At 38.7% G+C, this 23123-nt stretch overlaps 1 non-coding gene across 1 annotated transcript; it reads right to left on the bottom strand.

Moving 5' to 3' along the window:
* Window positions 1–14661: 14661 nt before the first annotated feature.
* Window positions 14662–14765, bottom strand: LOC121102329. The gene has a single exon (XR_005834449.1). It is a non-coding gene; the product is annotated as a U6 spliceosomal RNA (small nuclear RNA).
* Between the last annotated feature and the right edge of the window lie 8358 nt (window positions 14766–23123).

Genomic DNA, 23123 nt, shown 5'->3' with positions numbered 1-23123 from the left:
GTCATATTTTTTTAATATACCATGTATTTTCAAAGTTTGCCAGTTTCTATGCAAACAAATGCCCAACTCCTAATTTCTGCAGATACTAAAGAACAATCAGGGTTCCAAGTTAACAGTGAATGATTTCTTCCATTCTGATTCCAACATTCTCTCTAAGAGGACTGCTGAGTGTTTTAACCACAGTATCCATTCACAGACCCTTATTGTAAAATTCCTCCCGCTAGCCAAGCTTGAGATACTAGTAGGCGCCTTGATGGTTCTAGCAAATACAAACAGCCCCCTAGTATCTGCTAGTAAAACACTGAACAGAACTTTGAGCTTAATTTTGAAAGCTTATAATCACCTTATTGTCAGATGATGATCCTATCTGGTGTCACAAAGCATTTAAAATTAAGGGGTTTAGAGAAGGTGTGTGAGAGTTAATGCCCTTAGGAATACTTTCAGCTGCAAGTAACAGGGAAGCGATAAAGGCATTTAATGGTCTCAGCTAACAAGGTGTCCAGAAAGTAGACAGTCCTTGTTCCATTTTGGGGGAAGTAACTCAAAATGACATTAAGGATTCAGGCTCTTTTACACTCTCACTCTGTACATTGGCACTTCATCCAGTCATTTCATCACTTCCTGGTTATGGAAAGATTGATACAGCTACTAGCTAGTTATGCTCCGGAGCTACCTTCAAGACAAAAAGAAAAGGTTTTATAAAAGTCTCCAGAGTTTGAACCAGGAAGAAAATCTTTTCTAGAAGCCCCTTCTCCCAACAGATTTTCCCCTTACATCTTTTCAGCCAGAAGTTGGTCACACACCAAACAAACACTGGTAAAGGGGAACCACATTACCATGACTGCTAAGACCTCTGAGAGACACTCCCTGGAGATCACCACCTGGGATCTGCGTGAAATCAGGGATTGGTTGGCTTGCAAGGAGGAAATGGCTGTTGGATACATGCTTTCCTCCTCTCATTCAGCCAGCAAACTTGGACTGCCTCGTCAGAGCAGGCAGAATGACTTTTGTAATGTCAGCTCGCTGGGAAGGCTCTTGGCAAAGGAGGTCGCTGGTGGGCTTTCTCCATGTGGGGAAAAGTCTTAAAAACGGAGGAAGCAGAGAAAAAAATGACCTGATACTCTTAAATCTTAGCTTCATCAGAAGAAGCTTTCACTTAAAACTTTTTATGCCAAATGCCTACTGTAGTGAGACAAATGGTGTGCAAGCCTTGAAGTGTTCAGATACATGAGTCAACTAGAACAAATGGCCAAGGACATCTCAGATTTTGGATTTTTTACAAGATTTTATCTATCTATTTGAGAGAAAGAGAGCACAGGGGGAAGGGCAGAGGAAGAGGGACAAGCAAGCTCCCCACTGACCAGGTTGGATCCCAGGACCCTGAGATCGTGACTTGAGCTGAAGGCAGACATTTAACCAACTGAGCCACCCAGGTGTCCCAAGACATCTCAGATTTTGTTTTAATCCTCTGTACGGCATATTCCACAAAATCCCAAGAGCAATTCCAAGTGGCTGTGTTAGGTGCCCATGTATGCATCCATGTTAAAATACATTTATAGCAAAGACTAAATTAGTTATTCCCTTGTTTGACATACATCTGAAAATACCTCCCTAGTAGATCACTTCATTATTTAGAATAAAATACCATAAATTCCTGGGGAAACTCAAAACAGCCCACTTGCATTAGTGGAAATCTTTCTTAGCTGCTCTTATAGAAATTAGCTCCCCCACCCCCCTTTTTCTAATTTTGGTGTATCAAATCTATTTTGTTAGTTGATCACTGTCCCACTAAAATGTTAAAATTAGCAGCTAAGTTCTTCAGTCTAAATATAACTACCTAGCAGTCATTCCTGCGTTGTCAAAAACTCGGAGATTTTACTGTATGACAAACTATTAGCATAATTAATTTAATGTTTGAACTTGCCTTGGACTGAGGTATTCACATTATACAGTGAATCATTACATTATATAGACATTAGATAGTGATAACAGCCAAAAGATATAGATCACCTACTTTATGGGGCATTGTGCTCAATATTTTCCAGACATGTTTTCACTGAATTCTCACAAGTCTGGAAAGTAAGTATTATTTTCAAAATTTTATCTATGATGTAACTTCTTAGGAAGATGATGTGAACATTCCACAGTTACCAAAATAATATTTTTTAATTGTCAAGTACGTTGAAGTGATTATTACAGTGCTGTTAGATGGAACCACATATTTTACATTGGCTGTAGTCTATGGAGATTAGACTTAGATTCACTTAATTTGTTTAGGCTATGAAAATCCTTTGGTTGACTAGCCTAAACAAGAGAAACAGATTCTGGTTAACTTAAGTAAAATGAAACATATTGGAAGGGCATGGGGATCACAGAAGGGTGAATGACTAGATCGTCTGAAGAGTAAGAATATAGCAGTTCCCAGCCTCAAGGCAGCAGCAACTAAGGGACCGGGTTCTTCAGCAAAACACTGGTCACTTCCTGTTGGCCTGGCTCACAATTCATGTTTCTGGGAGGTTGAATCTGATTGGCCTTGCTTGGGTCACATGACTTACAATTTTTCCAGGTGGAGACAGGAATCTTGAGTATTGGCACGAAATAGGGAAGGGAAAGTTTTCTAATGGAAAAGGAAGATGCTGTTTCCAAAAGATGGAGGAGGATACTGGGCTGGCAAAAACAGGAGATGTCCCTGACAACATGTGACAGAGCTGATTCAAGTCGTAAACCATTCCAAATCCTTTGCTCTTAACCATTTTCTTTTCCCTTCTCTTCCCTCTCCTCCCCTCCACTTCCCTCTCCTCCCTTCCACTTCCCTCCCCCTCCTCCCCTTTCTTTTCTCTTCTCTTTCCTCCCCCCCTTCCTCCCTCCCTTCCTTCCTTTGTTCCTTCCTTTCTTTTTTGTTTTTTCAATTACTCCTTAGTAACATAACCCCAGTGGAGCAGAATGAGATAAACGTATGATAATTATCACGAAGGGCACTGCTGGATACAAATTCAGTCATAGCGCCAGCACTCACAGAAGGGTCTTGAGGGAGTCCAGTGGCCCTTCTTGCTGGCAGCATCTTGCGCCATGGCCTGCTTGTTGGGAAGGCCTGCTGGCAGCATGACTGGTTTAATCAACCATAGCTGGGATGGGTGAGTTGTGTCAGTTCTCAGTGCAATTGCAGAAGTGGGTACTTCCTATTTCCAGGGGGCTGACGTCAGAAAATTAACATTATTGCTACTCTCAGGATCCTCCCCAGTTTCATTCGTTGTTGACTGTCTCGGTGTCCGCTCTGGGAGACAGCATTTCAGGTTTTAAAATCTCCACATTCTCTTTTGAAGTAAAGATCTGTTTTAGCCACAAAATTTCCGTGCTCTTCCTGAATGGGTAAAGAGACAACTCAGGTTACAAAATGTTGCTTTTAAAGTTAAAGGTGTGTTTCGAATTGTAAAGTAGCCACCTGAAAACCTCTATGATATTTTAAAATTTTCACCTTTCAGTATCTTTATTCTTTGAAGCTATAACATGTATTGTTTTGAACTGCCTGAAGGCTTCATTTGGGACTATGAAACCAGGCTTCTTTTTTTTTTTTCTCATAGGATACTTGCATGTGTTTTAGCGTAGCTTGGTCCTAGTGAATAACGTCAAATAACTAACCTCGAGCAAAAGAAAGAAAGAGAGAGGGAGGGAGAAAGGAAGGAAAAAAGAGAGGAAAAAAGAGAAGAAAAAATAATACAAGAATTCTGTTTCGCTGCCATTAATTGAACCTGTCAGGACATGGGGTCGGGCACATGTCTGCACACACGCTCTCATTTGATGGCAAAGGTAATTACTGCTAAAAATAAGTGTGAGTTCGTGAAGGAAATGAAAGGGTGCAAAGAAAAAAGGAAGCACAGCGTTGCTCCAACAGAATGGACTCTGGCTGTGCTACACTGAAGAATTTAAGAGGAATGCATTTGCTATTTTTAAAATGCTTCTGAAGGTTCAGTTCGACTTACCAAGCAGAGGGGGTTAAGGATGTTGCCCTCGATCTAGACCACAGGAGTTCCGGTCCCAACTCTGTCCTTTAATAGCTACGTGATCGAAATCAAATCCCACGCTATTTCTGTGGGGCTCAGTATGTTCACATGTAAAATGGGGATCAGAAAACCGCCTACTGTGTGTCGTACTGTGAGATACTACTTCTAAGTTACTAGAATGGTTCCTGGACTTTATATTATTATATCTATGGGTAGGATACAATGGGACCATGAAAATTATGTTGTAGAAACAATATCTATTGGCATGTGGAAACATTTGTTATAAAATAGTATATAGAACATGAGTTGAATTTTATTTTTATAAGATATGATGAGCACTGGGTGTTATACCTAACCGATGCACACAACATCTGAAACTAATGATGTGCTATATGTTGGCTAATTGAATTTCAATAAAAAAGATATGTGTATATATATATATTATATATATAATATATATGTATATTCATTAACAAAGGAAACATATAACGTTAATGGTGGTCATCTCTGAATGGTAGGGTCATCTTTAAGTGATAGGATTATGAGTGAAAGTTATTTTATTCATTGGGTTCTTCCATATTTTCCAAATTTGGCTGAATGTACCTGACTGATTTTACAGTCAGGAAATTTAAAAAATCACTGTAAATACAGCCAGTATTTTTTTTTTATAATACTTTTCTCTAAGCAAGAAAGATAAAATCAAGGAGAACAGGGCCTTTCTGTTTTGATGGTCCAGATCATAGAAAAACTGGCTGGGTCACAGAGGAGTTAAAAATAAAGTAAGCCTCAGTCCAGGGTACCTGCAGAGAAAGGAAAATAATATGGGATTCAGATTCAAGTGTATGTTTAGACCTTACCTGCAAACTTCTAATGGTGTGACCTTATCTAAGCAACTTAGCATCTATGACTTTCGTTCCCTGTGTATACGTCAAGGCTGGTTGAAGTCTGTCGCGGAGAATACAGGCCGCATGTAAAGAGTTAGGCACATAGTACACATTTGATAATGATATCTTTATCTCACAATTCTGTCAATTCATCATATTGATTACTCATTAAATAAAAAAAAACATTGTTATGCTTCCTGCCATAAACTGGAACTCAAATTAGGCTCATGAATGTATTAAATAACTCAATAATCTGTATTCCTTTTATTAATGTATGAGTCCAAAGGGCAAAGCTGGCTCCATTTTTTTAAAGAGATTATTTCTACCTGGTCTTTATGTAATTAAGGGGAAAAAGATAGATGAGCAAACCAAGTGTCAATTTATTTAGAAAAAGAATGATTTAGTTTTTTTAAAAAAATAAAATAATGGCAATTATATTATTTACTATGGACTTCCATGCCACCCACCTTGACATCAAGCATTGTTTGCATTATTTGGGGGATTTGCAGCTATTTAGTCTCAAGATCAAATGCAATCTAAATAAATGGGAGGTAGGGTGAGGGTACCTGGCTCCAAGCCTCATTAGTCTCAAAAACTACACTTCTCAAATTTTAATGCATATAAGAATTTTCTGGGCATCTAATTCAATGGGTCTGGAATAGCACCTGTGACTCTACATTTCTAACAAGCACCAGGGGATGCCAACGCTACTGGTCCATGGACCACTCTTTGAGCACTGAATTCTACAAGGACTCTAGGCATAGCAGTGTATCTGGTCTAAATGTGCCTATATTCCAGGGGACATAAATAGAGGAAAATGAAAATTTCATGATTTCAACCCTCTCTCTAGCTCAACATTGTCTTTAATGTTTCTAAGCTTCTGCTCATTTTGTTCCTGTTGACTTGCTCTCTAACGTCTGCCTCCATCTGGAAAATTCCTGTTCTGTAGGTTCCTCTGCAAAGTTGTCTTCTGAGACAAGACCCTGGGACAGGACACGGTGGTAGCCAGGCCCCCCACAAATCCCTGTGGGCATCGTGGCAGGGATGGCTGTGCTCCCATTGGCTCCTCTGCTCATCCTTACTTGACTCACCTACTCAGTGCCCATCAAAGGCCCCAAGAGCCCCTCGAGTGGGGCAGGATGCCCCGTTAGCCACGTTCCTCGCAACCAGACATTTCCTCAGACTCTAGTTCTTTGGGACACCGTAGTTCCCCTGGCCGAAAGGGATCAGTGGTGTTTTCACCCTCGAGCTTTTGCATAGTCTTTCGAGTCCCTTGAAGGGAAGGTACCTATAAAAATACAAGGTCGTAGACAAATATCCAAATAACACAATAGCATTAAAAGCTATTTTCTTTAAGACATAAAAATATTTCTGTGCCACTGAACCTCCTTTCCGTCTGGCCAGGACACACCAAATGCTCTGGCATAGGTGGGCCGAGAAGGTAGCACGAGTGAGAGAGGGTGGCCAGTTAGGGGAGTGCCCTGGTAAGTCCCACCACACATCTGAGCAGAGCGGCATCCAGCTACCCTTCCACAGGGAAATGCCACCCAGGGCTGCCAGATCTCCCAGGTGCCAGAAATCCAGATTTTTATATGAAATCTCCTGCATCAACAAATCCGATTTTTGGTTGTTGTTTAAACACTGTGAAAGCCAAACCAAACAAATCTATGGGACAGATGCAGCTGGTTGGGGGAAGACAGGGAGGAACACAGGATTTTTTTTGCATTTCATTTAAAGTGACTCTGCTTTTAAAGTCATTTTCACTTCAAGCCTGTTGAAATCAATCAGAGCCGAGGGTAAAGCTTACCAGTGCCTGACAGAGTCTGTCCTTGGTGATGGCTTCCCTCTCAAGCTGAGAAGTGGGCAATAACGTCAAGTCTTGCTCAAGATACTCTTAGCCCCCATACGTATAAACTTACATACAAAGCCCAAAACACCCAGAAGCATCTGGAAAGTCTGGTTCCTATGTCTGCATCAACTGTTAGAGTATTGTTTTTCCTGGCCTTCTTTTCAGAACGTAGCTGCCATGTAACATGAGGATTCCAGAGGGCGGTGAGCACATCTGGTTCTGACCAAAGTCTATATGGGCAGTGAAACATCTGATCCCAATTCTAATCGGGCAGCAACTTCTCAAGTCAGGCAGGAGGGGTAAAAGGCTCTAGATTTATGTTTAGAATGGCAAAAAGAACCCTACGAAACCTGCCCAGGTTGAACAACATGTGGGAAGGAGAAAAGTAGTGGGTATATCAGCAATGTGTTCTGTATCATCTTGAACCAACAGTATTCCGCAAAGCAAATGACTACACCTATAAGAATATTATATTTGTGGTGCCAAAAGCACTCTTTTTATTGCTTTCATTTTTGTGTTTTTCCCCCATTTTTGTCTTTATTTTTCAGATGGGAAAACAACCACCAAGATACCTGAAATAATGGCTTCATGCCTTATACACCTTGGTGTCCTCCTCGTAACTCAACAGAACTTAAGTAAATATTTGTCGATTGAACAAATGGATGGATGCATTATTTTAAATCACAGAGGCTAGAATAATATTTTTAAGATTTATGTTTATTTATTTTTTAAGTTTTTATTTTAATTCCAGTTAGTTAACATACACTGTTATGTTAGTTTCAGGTGTACAATATAGTAATTCAACACTTCCACACAGTACCCTGTGCTCCAGTCAGAGAAAGACAAATACATGATTTGTGGAATTTAAGAAATAAAGCAAATAAGCAAAGGGAAAAAAAATAAGAGACAGAGAGGGACAAATCAAGAAACAGACTCTTAATTTTAGAGAACAATGTGATGGTTGCCAAAGAGGGGGGGAGTTGGGGGACGGGTGAGAGGTGATGGGGATTAGAACAATGACCTTTTTACTTTGTCTTATGTACCAATAATAAATCAGAGGTGCCCATTCATTGCACATAACAATGAATGAATGACAATGAACAAGGCAAGATGCTTACAAGCTCCTTCTGATAACCTGTGGGCAATATAAAATTTCCAGCGTGGACATTCCCTCAAAGGTATGAATACATGGTATTATGAGAACATGTAATAGGAGGATTTGATCTAGTCAGGGATATCAGAGAGGGCTTCCTTGGGGAAGAGACAAAGAATGTATAGGGCTGTTCATTAGGAAAGAAGGGTAAAAACAACACTCTGGACCTATTTTAGCAAACTATGGCCCATGGGCCAAATCCAGCCCATCACATGTTTTTATAAATAAAGTTTGATTGGATCACAGCTACACCCATTTGTTTACACACTGTCTATGCTGCTCTTGCATTATAGTGGCATTAAAACGTGGCTCATTGATACTTAGATGGACCTATTCTGAAGTGAAACCACACACACACACACACACACACACACACACACATTGTATAATATATGGGCTTGACAGTATGTTAACTTTTTTTTTTCTTTCTTTTTTAAGATTTTATTTATTTACTTAGAGAGAGAGAGCGCAAGCAGGGTGAGGGGCAGAGGAAGAAACAGACTCCCCGCCAAACAGGGAGCCTAACGCGGGGCTCAATCCTGGGACTCCAGGATCACGACTAGAGCCAAAGGCAGAAGCTTTGACTGAGCCACCCAGGCGCTCCAACAGTAGGTTAACTTCTAACAGTATTTTTCAAACTGCAGGTCACCACCCATTAGTGGGTCACCAATCAACTTAGTGAAATATAGCCATCAGTTTTTAAATATAAAGTAGGAGAGATTTAAAAAAAAATCATAGCTCATCACACATAACAAGAAAAGATACGTAGTGAAATTTTATTCAGATATACATCCATATACCAGACCACAACAAGACATACTTATTTCTCATTGTGGGTCATGATCCAAAAGGTTTGAAAAACAAGGGCTCCTAAAATAAATTGATAATCCTCTTCCTAAGTGCTAGTCTTAAAGTGGAGGTCCCAGGTAGTTTTTTTTTTCTTTCTTATCAATAGGTAATTTATGCATTATCTCAGGTGATGTGTTCCAATTTTTATGTTTGTTAGAATCCATGTGTTTTGGGAGAATCAATGTGTTTTGGGGGGACATCTGGGTAGCTCAATTGGTCAAGCATCCAACTCTTGATTTTGACTCAAGTCATGATCTCAGGGTCCCGGTCTGGCTTACCACTCAGTGGGGTGTTGGCTTGTCCCTCTCCCTCTGCCCCTCCCCTTTCTCTAAAATAAATAAATAAATCTTAAAAAAAAGAGAATCAATGTGTTTTTGAAGATGAATACTTAGCGACATTCACTTTGTATTCACTCAGAACATTTTTTTAAAGTGTATTCAGCATAATCAACAACCACATTTAATGAACGAGAACTCCAAAACCTAAAAAAAAAAAAGAAAGAAAGAAAGAGGGGCGCCTAGGTGGCACAGAGGTTAAGCCTCTGCTTTCGGCTCAGGGCGTGATCCCGGCGTTCCGGGATCGAGTCCCACATCGGGCTCCTCTGCTGTGAGCCTGCCTCTTCCTCTCCCACTTCCCCGGCTTGTGTTCCCTCTCTCGCTGGCTGTCTCTCTCTATCAAATAAATAAATAAATAAATAAATAAATAAATAATCTTAAAAAAAAAAAGAAAGAAAGAAAAGAAACCCACAACAAAACAAAAGAACAAAAAACCTCAAAAGGAGATCTAATACAAACCAGTGGACAAAAGGAATCTATCAGCAAATTCTATTTCCTCTTCTCTGTTCAGTGACCAAGACCACTGACAGAAATTTAAAGGCTTCACGTGCCATTTCTGTATCTGAGTAATAGTTTCCAATAATATCCTGGTGATAACCGATTTGGTTTCAGGGAAACAAAACAAATGCCTATCCTGCTAAATGATTTTGATCCTGCAGCTCGCCCATTCCTTATGTAAGTGACCTGAAATACACATGCACACACAGCCTATACATGATTAAAGCTAAATACCCACGGACTTGATCTTGCCAGTCCTCCCTGGGACCCACTTCTCTTCGCCAACCGAGGTCACAGGAGTTATCGAAGATTTTCTTTGTTTGTTTAAGAATTAGAATAAATACTAAGTCATTAGTCAACCAAGCTGTCATCCAAGGACATTTCTCACTGTTATTTCATGATCATTCCACCATGACCAAGTAAGAAAGTGTGGATGGTGCTGTTTAGAGCGGCCGGTGTGCAAAAGCATGGCCGCGAGGAGCCTGGTATATATTTTCCTAGGGTGTTACACCCACAGGCAATACACTGGAGGGTGTTAGGGCTGGAAGAGACTTACAGGTCACATAGTTGGAACCTGTCGTCTTACTGATGAGAGAAATATGTGGTGAAGTGACCTGTTGGAATTCAACGCAGGTGTTCGTGCATCGGTTGCTACGCTCTGCCGCCGCCGCTCTGGAAAAACCCTCACGATTGTGCAAAGCTGGGCCCCGGAGTTGGGTGGGGTCTGCGAGTCTAATTTTCTGAGAGGGAGAAGGGCAGAAGTCTAAGCAGCCTGGGACTCTGCATTCCACCAGGCCTGCTGATTCCGGGGGCATACCGAGCGGTCATCTTGCGGCCGGCCTCACGCAGCACACTCCGTTCGATTCCCGAGCAACACTGAAGACAGCGAGGCAGGCGCACCAAACAGATGGTCTCCAATAAACTCTGCTTCCTACTCTCCTCCAAGGGCAGCCTGAGCGTCCACTCCCGCATTTTAGGGAGAAGCCGCCCTTGCATTGCACCTACCCTGCGTCCTATACAGGTGTGTACATTCACGTATTTATGAAACATGTCCGGTAAGCTGAGCACATGCTACGTGCCAGGTACGTGTGGACCCTTCAGAGAGAACAATAGCCGCACAACACGGGGTAGAAGGTTATAAATGGCACCCCAACGGTACAAGCACAGAGTGAGAAGTGAATTATATTTATTACATCTGGATACACAGGTCTTGAAGTTATATTCAGAGACTTTAGAGTCACACAAAATTCTCGCCAGGCAGCTGTATCTCCCCCAGCTTGTCCCGTGTTTTCCAGTCATGAAGATGTCACTGGAAGCCTCTCACCTGGCTTGGGGCCCCGGTGTTACTATTGACTAGCTGAGTGACCTTGAGCAAATTCCCCAATCTCCCTGATGATCGGTTGCTTTTTCTTCAGCAAGCATGACAGCTCCTATCTTCTAGCTTGTCAGAGGGCGGAGATGAGTGCAGAGGGGCGAGCAAACAAGTTCCTTCATCTCTCCGCGCTTCTCTTCTTCCCTTGTAAAACCAGCATAATAGAATCCCCGTCAGGCAATTGCTGGGGAAATGAAATGAGACGATGATGTCTTCAGTACTTAAGACACTTTAGTTATCCTATGAAAGTGTCCTGTGAACTGTAAAATGTTAGATCAAAGTAAAAGACTATTAACTATTGAAGTTAAGCTCAGTGAAAAGGAGAGTCCTGAGACCAGAATCATCCCCAGGTGCTACACATCTAGGCGATGGGCTAAAACAAGCCTTCAGGTCCCGAGCTGTTCCGGAAGTTCACATAGATGCTCTGCTTTGGTGGTAATGTCATAGACCTATCGAGCCGAACGTAGACTTCTTTTCAGACCGGCTCCTCTCCTCTTATTTCTTAGATCGCTTCTCAGAGTGTAATTCCTTTAAGGATCAGTTCTAAAGTATCTATGTTAGTCCTGTGTGCATAGAAAAAAATGATAAAATGACACCGAAGTTTTCCATCTTAGTCTGCTTATTCTTCCTATTCTTTAAAGCAGGAAGAATGATTTTTCCCATCCTTGAAATGTCACCTCCTCAAAATGAGAGAGCGCAGCACCAAAACAATTTGAAACCTGAAGGGTGATCTGGGAGGAGAGGATGTAATTACCCACCTGTATTTGAAATTACAAGAAGAAGACTCAGTATTCTTTTCTTTGGGTTTGAACCCATTACTGTTTATGGGTGCTAATGAATTTCTGCCTCAGTAACCTTTAGAAATTGACTGGTAGGCTATCTTCTGACCCATTTTTTAAGACGGTTCAATTCAGGTAAAAAATAAAAAAATCCCTTGGAGACTTTATCTTATTCATTCGAATGACCCATTTTCAAAACAACCATTTTTTGTTGTTGTTGTTAGAATTCAGTCAGTTTCTATTCATACAATAGCTTGCATGTGGAGACAGAACTTAATGTCTCAGTTGTTGGAAGAAAATGAGCCTGATTAAAATATTAGCATTCCTCAAATCCAGACTTGTCCAGTCAATAGTAAGCAAGAGTGTGCGAAGAAGGTATTTAGCTTAAGTCTGCAGAAAGAAAATGACTACCCATGCTTTTAAATTATTGGCCTTATGATTTTTTGAAATGCAAAGTAGAAGGAGGAGGAGGAAGAGATGAGGAGGAGAAGAATCTTGTTACAAACTATGGACAGATGCTAGTGAGAGTCAGTTGAAAAGTCCAGCTACAGTCATCCAAATGCATATGCATGTTTGTGCCTGTTGCATAGTTAGAAGACAATTACCCCGGTTTTCCCACTGTCTAGTGAAGAGTGCTGTTCTGACTTAGCTGTCCTGGAAACACCTGCTCTGTTGTGTAATATTGATGAACTTGAGGTTGGAGCTGCTAGCTCTATACTTCTCTCCGTGAATTATGGGACACGCGTAAATGATTAAAACAAGGCATCCAGAAACCCGATCCTGCCAGGCCTCCTTGGGATCAAATTCATTTATCAGCCCACCGAGGTCACTGACCTTGATTACCCAGAGCCTAGCTACTAAAATGATTAATTGATCCGTTCTCTCATTTCACTCATTTAATTTAAAGGGGGGGAAAACGAAAATATTTTCAATGAATTGACCTGTAAGCAATCTTACTTCGCTTGCCGCGTCCTCTAAAGTATTTGTTAATGGTAATGAGAAGCATCAATACGGGCTACAGCAGAGGGAAGCATAAACAAAGCAACCAGAGCTCTTCCCATACATCTTCCTCATATTAATTAACTTGTGACCCCAAGTTTAATCCTCTCTACAATTATCTATACCATTCTAACTTCAAAAGGTGTGTAGGCATATGAATTGAAAGAAGATACTGGAAGATATGATGATCTAATTTTATTTCTGCAGAGGAAATAATTAAATAATTTTTACTATGTTTATTTTTATAATCAATGGAGAGCCTTAATTTGAGTAAAACATCATGTTTCTCAAAACTTCCAGGCGAAAGTTGTCCATTAGAAGTTTGTTGAAGAAAAAAAAAAAAGGAAGTTTCCTACAAATGATATTGCCATCTTCTTCATGGGATGGTAAGCATAGAAAATATAATAAAAGCATATGCACAAACTAATTAATTTTCATTGTAGGAACCAAATAATCAAAGATTCAATTTATTCTAACCAATTGGCCAGCATCATACAATATTGTAAAATGATTAAAATGGATTCTACTCAAAGTATATTGGTAAATATTAACAATTGCTTGGGGGATGGGAGCCCTGATTTGTTGTAAGTACACCTACTGGGACTGATTTCAAGCTTTCATGTAAAGTCATTGAACACAGCGTTAAGAAGAAATGTATGCTATTTTCTTCATACAGATTCTGCAAGATTTAGCAAATAAAAAGTCAGAATGCCCAGTTAAATCTGAATTTCAGGTAAACAACAAATAATTGCTTTAGTATTAGTATTTCCATGTAATATGTGGGGCACAACTATATTAAGAGATTTTCCACTGTTTATCTGAAATTCACATTTAACTGGGCATCCTAGATCTTATCTGACAATCCTAAAGTAGACAGCACAGACAGAAAAACCTCAAGTGCGTAAATAACAGTAAAATGTAATGATGACTTTCAAGTAGTTATTACCTTTTTTTGAATATAATTTAAATTTTGAGTTTATATCATCTGCTTTTTCATAATGACTGTGTTTGACAAGTGTATGCAAAATTCCTGAAAATTTAACAATAAGCTTTTGCAAGTCAGCTTAGCACACCTCTGATATTTTATGTAAGTGTAATATCATTCACCAGAGTTAGACTTTGAAAACACAATGATACAGAGTTTAAAGTTTAAAGTGTATCTCACTTCATAATACTACTACGATTTTAAAATAACTCATAGACATGGTTTCATTAAATTTCACGGGAGGTAAGTTTCATTGCAACCAAACTCTCCCAAACTCCACCCCACCCTCCAGGCCCTACCCCTGGGGAAATTTCTCTGTAGCAAGGAAGAGTGCATCTTCAGACTTCTTCCTTTCCATTTTTAGGGATTCGTGTGGTAGCCGGCCCTCTCTAGAATTGGGTGATCTTAATGAGAAAGCTCTAACTTCAAAGCTTCTGCCATTCTTCTGGGGGCTAAAGAGGGGAACCTAGAGTAGAAGGTCCACCTGTTCCTGTGTTTAGCTGAGCACTTTCATCAGATGTTGGCAATGCAAAGATAAGCCTGGAATTTTGCTTGGGGTAAAGGTGAAAAATCTGCACTGAGCCACAGCAAAGTAATGGGGTTAGGAATGTGTAGGCTTGCAGTTGGGGGAAAACATGATGACGATGAGCTCTAGACAACAGGCTACTGAGGAAGCCAAAACAGCAGTTTATCTAATTTTGTTTGTTTTGTTTTGTTTTTTCGTTTTGTGCAGAGGAATATGTAATCACAGGTCCCTGATGCAGGTGCAAGGGAGGGGCACGGAGAGGGATCTGGCTGTTGCCTGTGTGGGCCTCTGGGGTCTCTGCAGCACCCCCTTCAGCTTCCAACACACCCCTCCTGCCCTGTGTGCTACCAGGTCCTTCCTCAGCCTTGGGGAGCCAACTGAGTGCAGCTTTTTTTTTTTTTTAGGTGACGGCTCTGGACCCCGTGAGGGTTACAAATATGGAACATTTCACGAATTTTCCTGTCATCCTTCCGCAGGGGCCATGCTAATCTTTGTATCATTCCAATTTTAGTGTATGTACTGTCAAAGCGAGCACCAGTTTATCTAATTTTTAAAAAATTAAATAGATACATACATGCATTAAAACGGATGTCCTTCACTTTAGTCAAACATTATGCTCAAAGGCATTTTTTATTAATTAATTAATTAATTTATTTATTTATTTTTTAAAGATTTTATTTATTTATTTGACAGAGATAGAGACAGCCAGCGAGAGAGGGAACACAAGCAGGGGGAGTGGGAGAGGAAGAAGCAGGCTCATAGCAGAAGAGCCTGATGTGGGGCTCGATCCCATAACGCCGGGATCACGCCCTGAGCCGAAGGCAGACACTTAACCGCTGTGCCACCCAGGTGCCCCCAAAGGCATTTTTTAAATCAAGTTATTTTTTTGGACATTTGGGGCATTCCTATTTCATGGTAAAAACTTGTAGTGTGAATGACCAATCACCCCGTATCTATATTATTTTTTATTAGACTAGGTTTCCTTTTGGGTTTTCTTTAAGTGAGGAACCCCCAGTACAAATGCTTTTTCGTATTTATAATTCATGTATGATCTAGTTTAATTTTCATTTAATTTAATTAATATTTGCATTAAATGTTAATTTCAGACGTCAGTGGAGAATATAAAAGCAGACACAAACTGTAGCATTAAAAACAGTAGTCTGTATTTTATGTCCAAACACGCACCTGATATAGACATCTGCATGGAAAATGACAAATTTGGATATCAAAACCGATAGCTATTTAGAAAGTTCTATTTTTCTCATTTCTAATATTAGGAAGTTATATGGCAATAGGAACAGTTATTAAGCATGTTTGCAGTTTCTTCTAGTAATTTGAATAGTAACGCAGAGAAGTATTCCTACAGGGTCTTCATTGTTGTTTATAACCTTTTTTTAGTTTCCAAACCCCAGGTTGACTATGCCAGAAATCTGTAATATTATTGATAATAATTGAGCTAGACAGAATTAAATGATTTCACTAGTATAACCAGGTCTTCTAACCACTTAATTAAACTGATATTGATTGGTTCAAAGGTGCATCCTAAAATTATTTTAAAGATTACATCATTTGTCAAATTCTCTATGTTACCTAAGATAAATTCATCCTCCTACATTTTACCATTCTAAAATGAAATTGAATGTATTTCTATTTTTCCTCAGTCATATTGAAGATGTACAAATCAAAAAAAGAGATGGTAAATTTGTCCCAAATACAAATGTGAAACTAATTCAAAAGTTTAAGCAAAATGTTTCATAGATAGTATGGAATAAATAAAATACTAGAAATATAAGAAAAAGCGAAAAGAAATGATTATATCCAAGACTTTGTCTCATTTGTACATAATAGAGTATTATATTATTGTTGTTGTTATTTGCTCCTATTAAAAAAGAAATTTTTGTATTTAGAATTTTGTCTCATTCTTACACAATGCAGGCTTATTGTGGTTTCTATTGTTATTTGTTACCATTAATTTTTGCTTAAGCCTACTGGAGAGGTTGTAGCATTTTTGATCACATAATAATGAAAAGGTCACCAAATGATACAGAGGATCTCAAATTCACCAACCAGCTGGGTGACTTGGGCAAGTCACCTTGCCTCTCTGGGTATCAGTTGTCTCCCCCGGAGAATAAAATGTTGCAATATGTATTTTCTAAGCTTCCTTTCCAAAATTACAAAATTTCAACTTAAAAGTCCTGTGGTTTTACCCTTAAATATTAAAACATAAGAGCAGGTACTTTAAATGACCCAACAACCTGTATGTGGTTAGGATGGTGAATAAGACTTCAGCAGCCCTTTTTCAGTTCTGTTTCATTAGATAAAAATCTCAATTTTTTTCTTTAATCAAAACTTGGTAAGAATTCAGAGTAAATGTTAATGTAACAGAGTTGTTAGGAGGAAATGTTCCATATTTTGAAGAAACTTCTTACAAATTCCATCTTAACACCAGAGCAATGGATTTGTTACCTAGTCGCCAATGATACAAATTACATTCTTTGCCAATTTGATTTAAAAGTAAAATGTCAACTTGGGGGCACCTGGGTGGCTCAGTTAGTTAAGCGTTGGACTCTTGGCTTCGGCTCAGGTCATGATCTCAGCCCGATGCAGGGCTCTGCCTAGCTATGGAGCCTGCTTAAGATTCTCTCTCCCCCTCTCCCTCTGCCCCTTCCCCTGCTTACGAGCTCTCTCTTTTTCTCTCAAATAAGTAAATAAATAAATCTTTAAGATTCACAGACCTGTACCCATGAAACAAATAATACATCATATGTTAATAATAAAAAATAATAAAATTTTAAAAATCTTTAAAAAACCATAAAATAAAATAAAAATAATATGTCAACTTAAAAATTTGCAAGAGGGGGTATAGCTTTTCAAAATTACTTCAGGGAATACACTAAAAAAAAATGTGAAGACTGCTGCCCCAAACAGTCTTATTTTGTTCAGTGCTTTATTCCCAATCCCAAACATAATACTAAATCCTCAATAAATTGAGTAAATCCTCAATAAATCCTGAAGAAAAGTACTGGAAAACAAAGGGGACCTTGGCGAAATCTCCTAGATGAGTAAATCCTTGTTTATTCTTTGCCACCTAGTATACAAGTTGACCCTCAACAGTTGGTAGCCATATTGATGAGTCTCTTGTGCTTGAGACGATATACATTCCCATCATTTTGTTCACCCCTTCATACACACACGCACACACACACACAGACACTGATGAGGAAGAAAGTTCTTGACTAAGTATGTCATCCAGTCCTTCATCACAATGTCCTTCAAAACTTGGTATAGCCAGGGCGTGGTGGTTTAGAAGTCTGGAACTCAGTCCTTTTCCCTCCAGCTGAAGAAAGGAAGAGAGTACAAAAATAGAGCTCTACAGGATAGAGTGAGATGCTGGGTAAATGTGAGGCAGTTAGAAAAATAATTATTTTTCCTTGTGAATTTACATGGACGAATTCCAGGCGTCCATAAATTCCAGAGCAATCCTTTAATATTTGTGTGCTTATACAATTTTATCTAAAAAGTATGTATTACTAGATATGTTGATGGGTTTTCTTTTACAGTAAACTAGCAATTGAAAGCAATTTTCAAAAAATAAGAAGTTTGTTTCTTAAGCCAGTATTTTTCCAGCTGTAAATCCCCTAGAATTAAAGGTTATTTTTTTTCTGCTTTAAAAGTGCCATGTTACTGAAGTCTAGAGAAGAAAAGGTAAAAAGCAAAGTCTTAATTCATGGATGAGCATCTTTAAAACATTAATTCCCTCAGCGCAGTGCATCTTTTGTAATAATAGCATAACGGCTTTATGCTCTAAAAAAAAAAAATTCCCTAATAATTTTGCTTTTTGGATTTTGCCTGGTAGGAAAAAAACAAAACAAAACAAAACATGTGACTACATAAAGATGTTCAAAGATATACACTGCAGAAAAAAAAAAAACACAGAAAAATTGGGGAAAAAAAGCTTAACAATGGGGTATTGGATAAACATATTAAAGAACTTTTATAGATGGTACAATATGCAGTTGTTTAAAAGGATAAGATAGGGCTCCTGGGTGGTTCATTTGGTTAAATGTCTGCCTTCGGCTCAGGTCATGATCCCAGGGTCCTGGGATTGAGCCCCGTGTCCAGCTCTCTGCTCAGCAGAGAGTCTGCTTCTCTCTCTCCCTCTGTTTTCTCCCCCCTGCTCATGCTCTGTCTCTGTCACACTCTCTCTGCAAAATAAATAGATAAAATCTTTAAGAAAATAAAAATAGATAAAAGAATAAGATAGAACAGTGTTTGTTGACATTAAAATATGTTAAAGTAAATAAAGAAACAAATTGAAGGAGAGTGTATATAACACAGCTCTATTTTGTTAATAAATAAACATGCAAACATAGAAGTCCATGTGTACAGAAAAACTTGGAAGAATGCATACTAAACCATTAATTATACTACATTGGGGTAGTGGAATTGGAGTCAACTTGGGAGAAAATTACAACTTTTATTTTATATGTTCCTGTGAACAAGTATCATTCTTGTAACTTAAAAATGCCCAAAATCACTCACAAAAAGCATAATAAAGTTAAAAATATAATTGTTGGAAAGAAGGAATACAGTTATTATTCTTTATAGATTAATTTAACTAGAAAAACCTAAGAGTTAATTGAAAACTATTGAAATTAATAAGAGTTTAATAAAGGAGCTGTTTATAAGATACATAATCCTCTAAAATATCTTATTCTAACTATAACCAGCTAAAAAGTATAATGCATGAAGTCTAAATGATCAAGGATAATATTTTTTACTTTCTTTTTCCACTATCCCTTCCATGGTTTCTTTCTTTCTTTTTTTTTTTTTTTAAGATTTTATTTATTTATTCGACAGAGATAGAGACAGCCAGTGAGAGAAGGAACACAGGCAGGGGGAGTGGAAGAGGAAGAAGCAGGCTCCCAGCAGAGAAGCCTGATGTGGGGCTCGATCCCAGGACTCCAGGATAATGCCCTGAGCTGAAGGCAGACGCTTAACGACTGAGCCACCCAGGTGCCCCCCCTTCCATGGTTTCTTTGCCCCTATCCAGAACCTCATCTAATTTTCTTTTCCTGGTGTAATGACCCAAACTTAATTCCTAAAGAATTTGAATCCTCAGTGATCCTGACTTAATGTAAGTACTATAATTTTCCGTCAAATTTACTTTGGGACATGAGAGTACTAAAAGACAACCCAGAGAATCCCCTAGCCTCCACAAATAGGCCTTCAACTGTTTAGCAGTAACCCAGTTTCCTCTTGGTATTTAGAATAAATCACCCTAGCCCTTGGACTAATTCCCTTCTTTTTCTTTTGGCTAAGTGGCATGAGGATTCCAAATTGGCCAGGTGGCAGTCTTATGTTCCAATTCAACACAACTATTGTTGTATTCCCAGTAGACTATTCTTCCCTTAGAAAGCAAGACCTCAAAGCAGCAGATCTCATAAGTACAGACATAAGAAACAAAAATTCTGCAAGTAGATTATAAACCAAAAAACAATAACTTTTTAATTAGCTCAAGTGTTAAGTGGACAAACAGAATAAAAGATACATACATTCTAAGTAACACACTAGAGAGAAAAAAAAATTGGCATCATGCAATGAGATCAGGATACTATAACATAGGGATATTCAACAAATACTCAGAAAAGAGATGTTGGAAATTAAAAATAAAATAGAAGAAAAAAATTTTAATTCAATAGAAGAGGATGATGATAAAGCTACTGGGAATCTCACAAAAAGCAAAATGAGAAAATTAAAAGATAGAAAATAAAAGAGAAAAGATAATAAAATTAGAGGACCAGTCCAGAAGTCCATCATCCAATTGATAAAATTCCAGAAAAAAAAGAGAGAAATAGAAACAATAGAAAATATTTAACAAAATATTTTTTTAATTTCAAGAATTTAAGAATGTGAATTTCTTAACTGAAATGGCCCACTCAATGCCCTTAACAGTAAAAGAAAATAGATTCACCCAAAGTTTATCATCAATTATTGCAGAAACTTGAAACAAAGAAAAGATCCCAGAAGCTTCCAGAGGGAGAGAAAAAGTCACATACAAAAGATGAGGTAAAAGAATTTCACTAACAACACTCAAAGTTATAAGCAACCAGAGAAGTGGTTTCAAGATGGTAAAGAAAAATTATTTCAATCCAGAATTAAGTATCCAGCCAAACTATCAGTTAAGTGCAAGGATAAAACAAAGGTATTTTCAGGCATATAAGTTTTCAAAATTTACCTCCCATGCACCTTCTTCTGGAAGCTTCTGGAAGCCATGTTTCACCAAACCAGGGGAATAAATCAACAAAAGAAATGGGATCCAATAAAAGACAGTTGATAAGAATGTCCAGGATGGGGCTTTCACAGCAATTGGTTATGGCAACCAATCTATATTGGAATAGTTAAGAATACTCAAGAACAGGGGCGCCTGGGTGGCACAGCAGTTAAGCGTCTGCCTTCGGCTCAGGGCATGATCCCGGCGTTATGGGATCGAGCCCCACATCAGGCTCCTCCGCTATGAGCCTGCTTCTTCCTCTCCCACTCCCCCTGCTTGTGTTCCCTCTCTTGCTGGCTGTCTCTATCTCTGTCGAATAAATAAATAAAATCTTAAAAAAAAAAAAAAAAGAATACTCCAGAACAGACTTTTCCATTAAAGTAAAACTAATAGATAATTTGGTTTGTCTGAATAACTTGAGATACTTTAACAAGGACAGAGAATCTGTGGTTTAATTAGAAATAGCACGTGAAAAATTAAGCAAATTTATTAACTTGAAGGGAATAGAAAGTAGTGTAGGAAAAAAAAAGTAATACCCAACAAATTATATAATTTCCAAAAGATAAGATTATGCACTGCACATTTAAAAAGTTTTGAGAAAATAAACTAATAAGACATTTTACTACAAAAGGAGAAGATGATTAATTTAGATTTTTAGATCTAATAAAAAAAAAGAAGATGGTAGAGCATGACGTCAAAGAAAAAAAAATGTTACTCCTACAAGTGGTGAAACCAGAGGACTCCAAGCCTATCACCATAACTCTGATTCCTGGTTGAAATGAGAGAGATCACAAATGGAACCCCTGCTTGAGTGTGTCAGTCAGGCTTTGACAGGAAGCAAGTGGCAGACACCAGGAAGGTTTAGAGAGGGATTTTTTACGGGGTATAGGGAAAACACAAAGAAGAAGGAGGTGCCCCTGGGCTACTAAGAGCGGGTGTTACAACATGTACACATAAAGAAACAAGAGGAGGAAGCTAAACCCAGTGGGAAAGAGTGCAGAAAAGGTCACCTTGAGAGGAGCTGTGACCTTTGGCCTTCAGTGGCAGTTATGCAGCCAGTTCCAAGGCAACTCTACAGGGAGGAAGCAGGGACATATAGGACTTGACCTCACTGTGCTCCTTCCCTCTGACCCCCTGCAGGGACTCCTCTTGGGACAAATCCAGTTGGGAACCAGAGAAGAAATGAACCTGTTAAAGGCGTTTACACAAGTTAACACCTTTATGCAAGGTGTTACAAGTCTCTTGGAGGCATAGAACTAGGCACAGAAGGGCGAAGAACGGCTGCAGGGTAAGAACGAAGGCATCTGGCTCAGTGAATAGGGCACACGCTGTTCCACATGGTTGCTTTTACCCCACTTGGTACTGCTTATTGCCACATTAAGGCAATATATTATCACTATGAAAAATTGTACACCTCATTTTAGTGTGTTTCAAATATGAGGCCGACTATTAAGAATACGAATAATAATAATGATAATAAATCAACCTTTCTCAACACACACTTCAGTGAAGCATTCTTTGGACACATTCTGATCCATTTGAAAATAAAGAAAAATATTTATGAAGATAATTAGTTCATTGCATTTTGCATGGGACTGTAGGCAGAGAGGATAATGCAATGGAAGGAAGGGCCATGAACAAAAGAAATTTTGGAAACGCATTTGAAGGGCCAGCATTAATATCATTTGGAAGAGGTGATTATTTTATTTCTTTTTGCAATGGGATTGGATGAGTGCAAGAAACACTCAGGCTATGGGACAGGTAATACTTACAAAATTACCTGCAATGGAATAATGTGCTTCCTGATTCTGGAACACAATGGAAATCTGATCCTCGTTTTAAAAATGTATCTCATCCACAAGTATGTTACCATACATTGATATCCTTCACCAAGGATTCATTGATCACACACTCAGTGCCAGGCATCATTCTAGGGGCCATTGATGCCACTCTATAAGGTAACATTGTCTCAGCCCTTGTGAGAGCTTTGTTCAGACAAACCTTGTGTAGAAGTCAATTAAATTTATATAGAAGATAGAATATGAATGATGATAAGAGCAGAGGTACTCCAGTTTAATTAGGTGCAGGGAACTTGGAGCCCTCTGTGCTTCCTCATTCTTTCTGTTGTTTGGATCTCAGGACATCGGTATGAAGCCACTGTCTCTATAAGCTTCAGAGTGTTAGCATCTCAGGGTTAGGGAATAGCAGTGTCTACTGGAAGGATTAGGCTCCAGGAAATCCCAGAAAGATATTTACCAATAATTGTCATTTAAAACTTTTAGAGAATTACTTACAGTATTAAGTTTTAGAATACTCTTGCTTTATCATCCATTCATCCATTCAATAAATGAGTGCCTTCTGTTTGCAAAACACTGAGAATCCATGTTGAAAAGACAAAAGTTCCTGACCTTTTGTGATGTCCATTCGTGCCAGGAAGATAGATTTTAAACACTTAATTACATAATTGGTTATTTAATTCCAACTGTGGGTTAAAAAGCTAACATCATATGTTCCAAACCAAAAGTTCTTCCTTGTTCCTTGTTTAAACAGAATCAATTTAGAATACAAATACATGCTTTCTCTGAGAGAGAGACAGTGTGTGTGTGTGTGTGTAAAGTT

The sequence above is a fragment of the Ursus maritimus genome, unplaced genomic scaffold, assembly GCF_017311325.1.
Source record: "Ursus maritimus isolate PB19 unplaced genomic scaffold, ASM1731132v1 scaffold_13, whole genome shotgun sequence".
NCBI classification, from domain to species: Eukaryota; Metazoa; Chordata; class Mammalia; order Carnivora; family Ursidae; genus Ursus; species Ursus maritimus.
The sequence above is the reverse complement of the archived record's forward strand: the minus strand, read 5'-3'. Positions and strand labels throughout refer to the sequence as shown.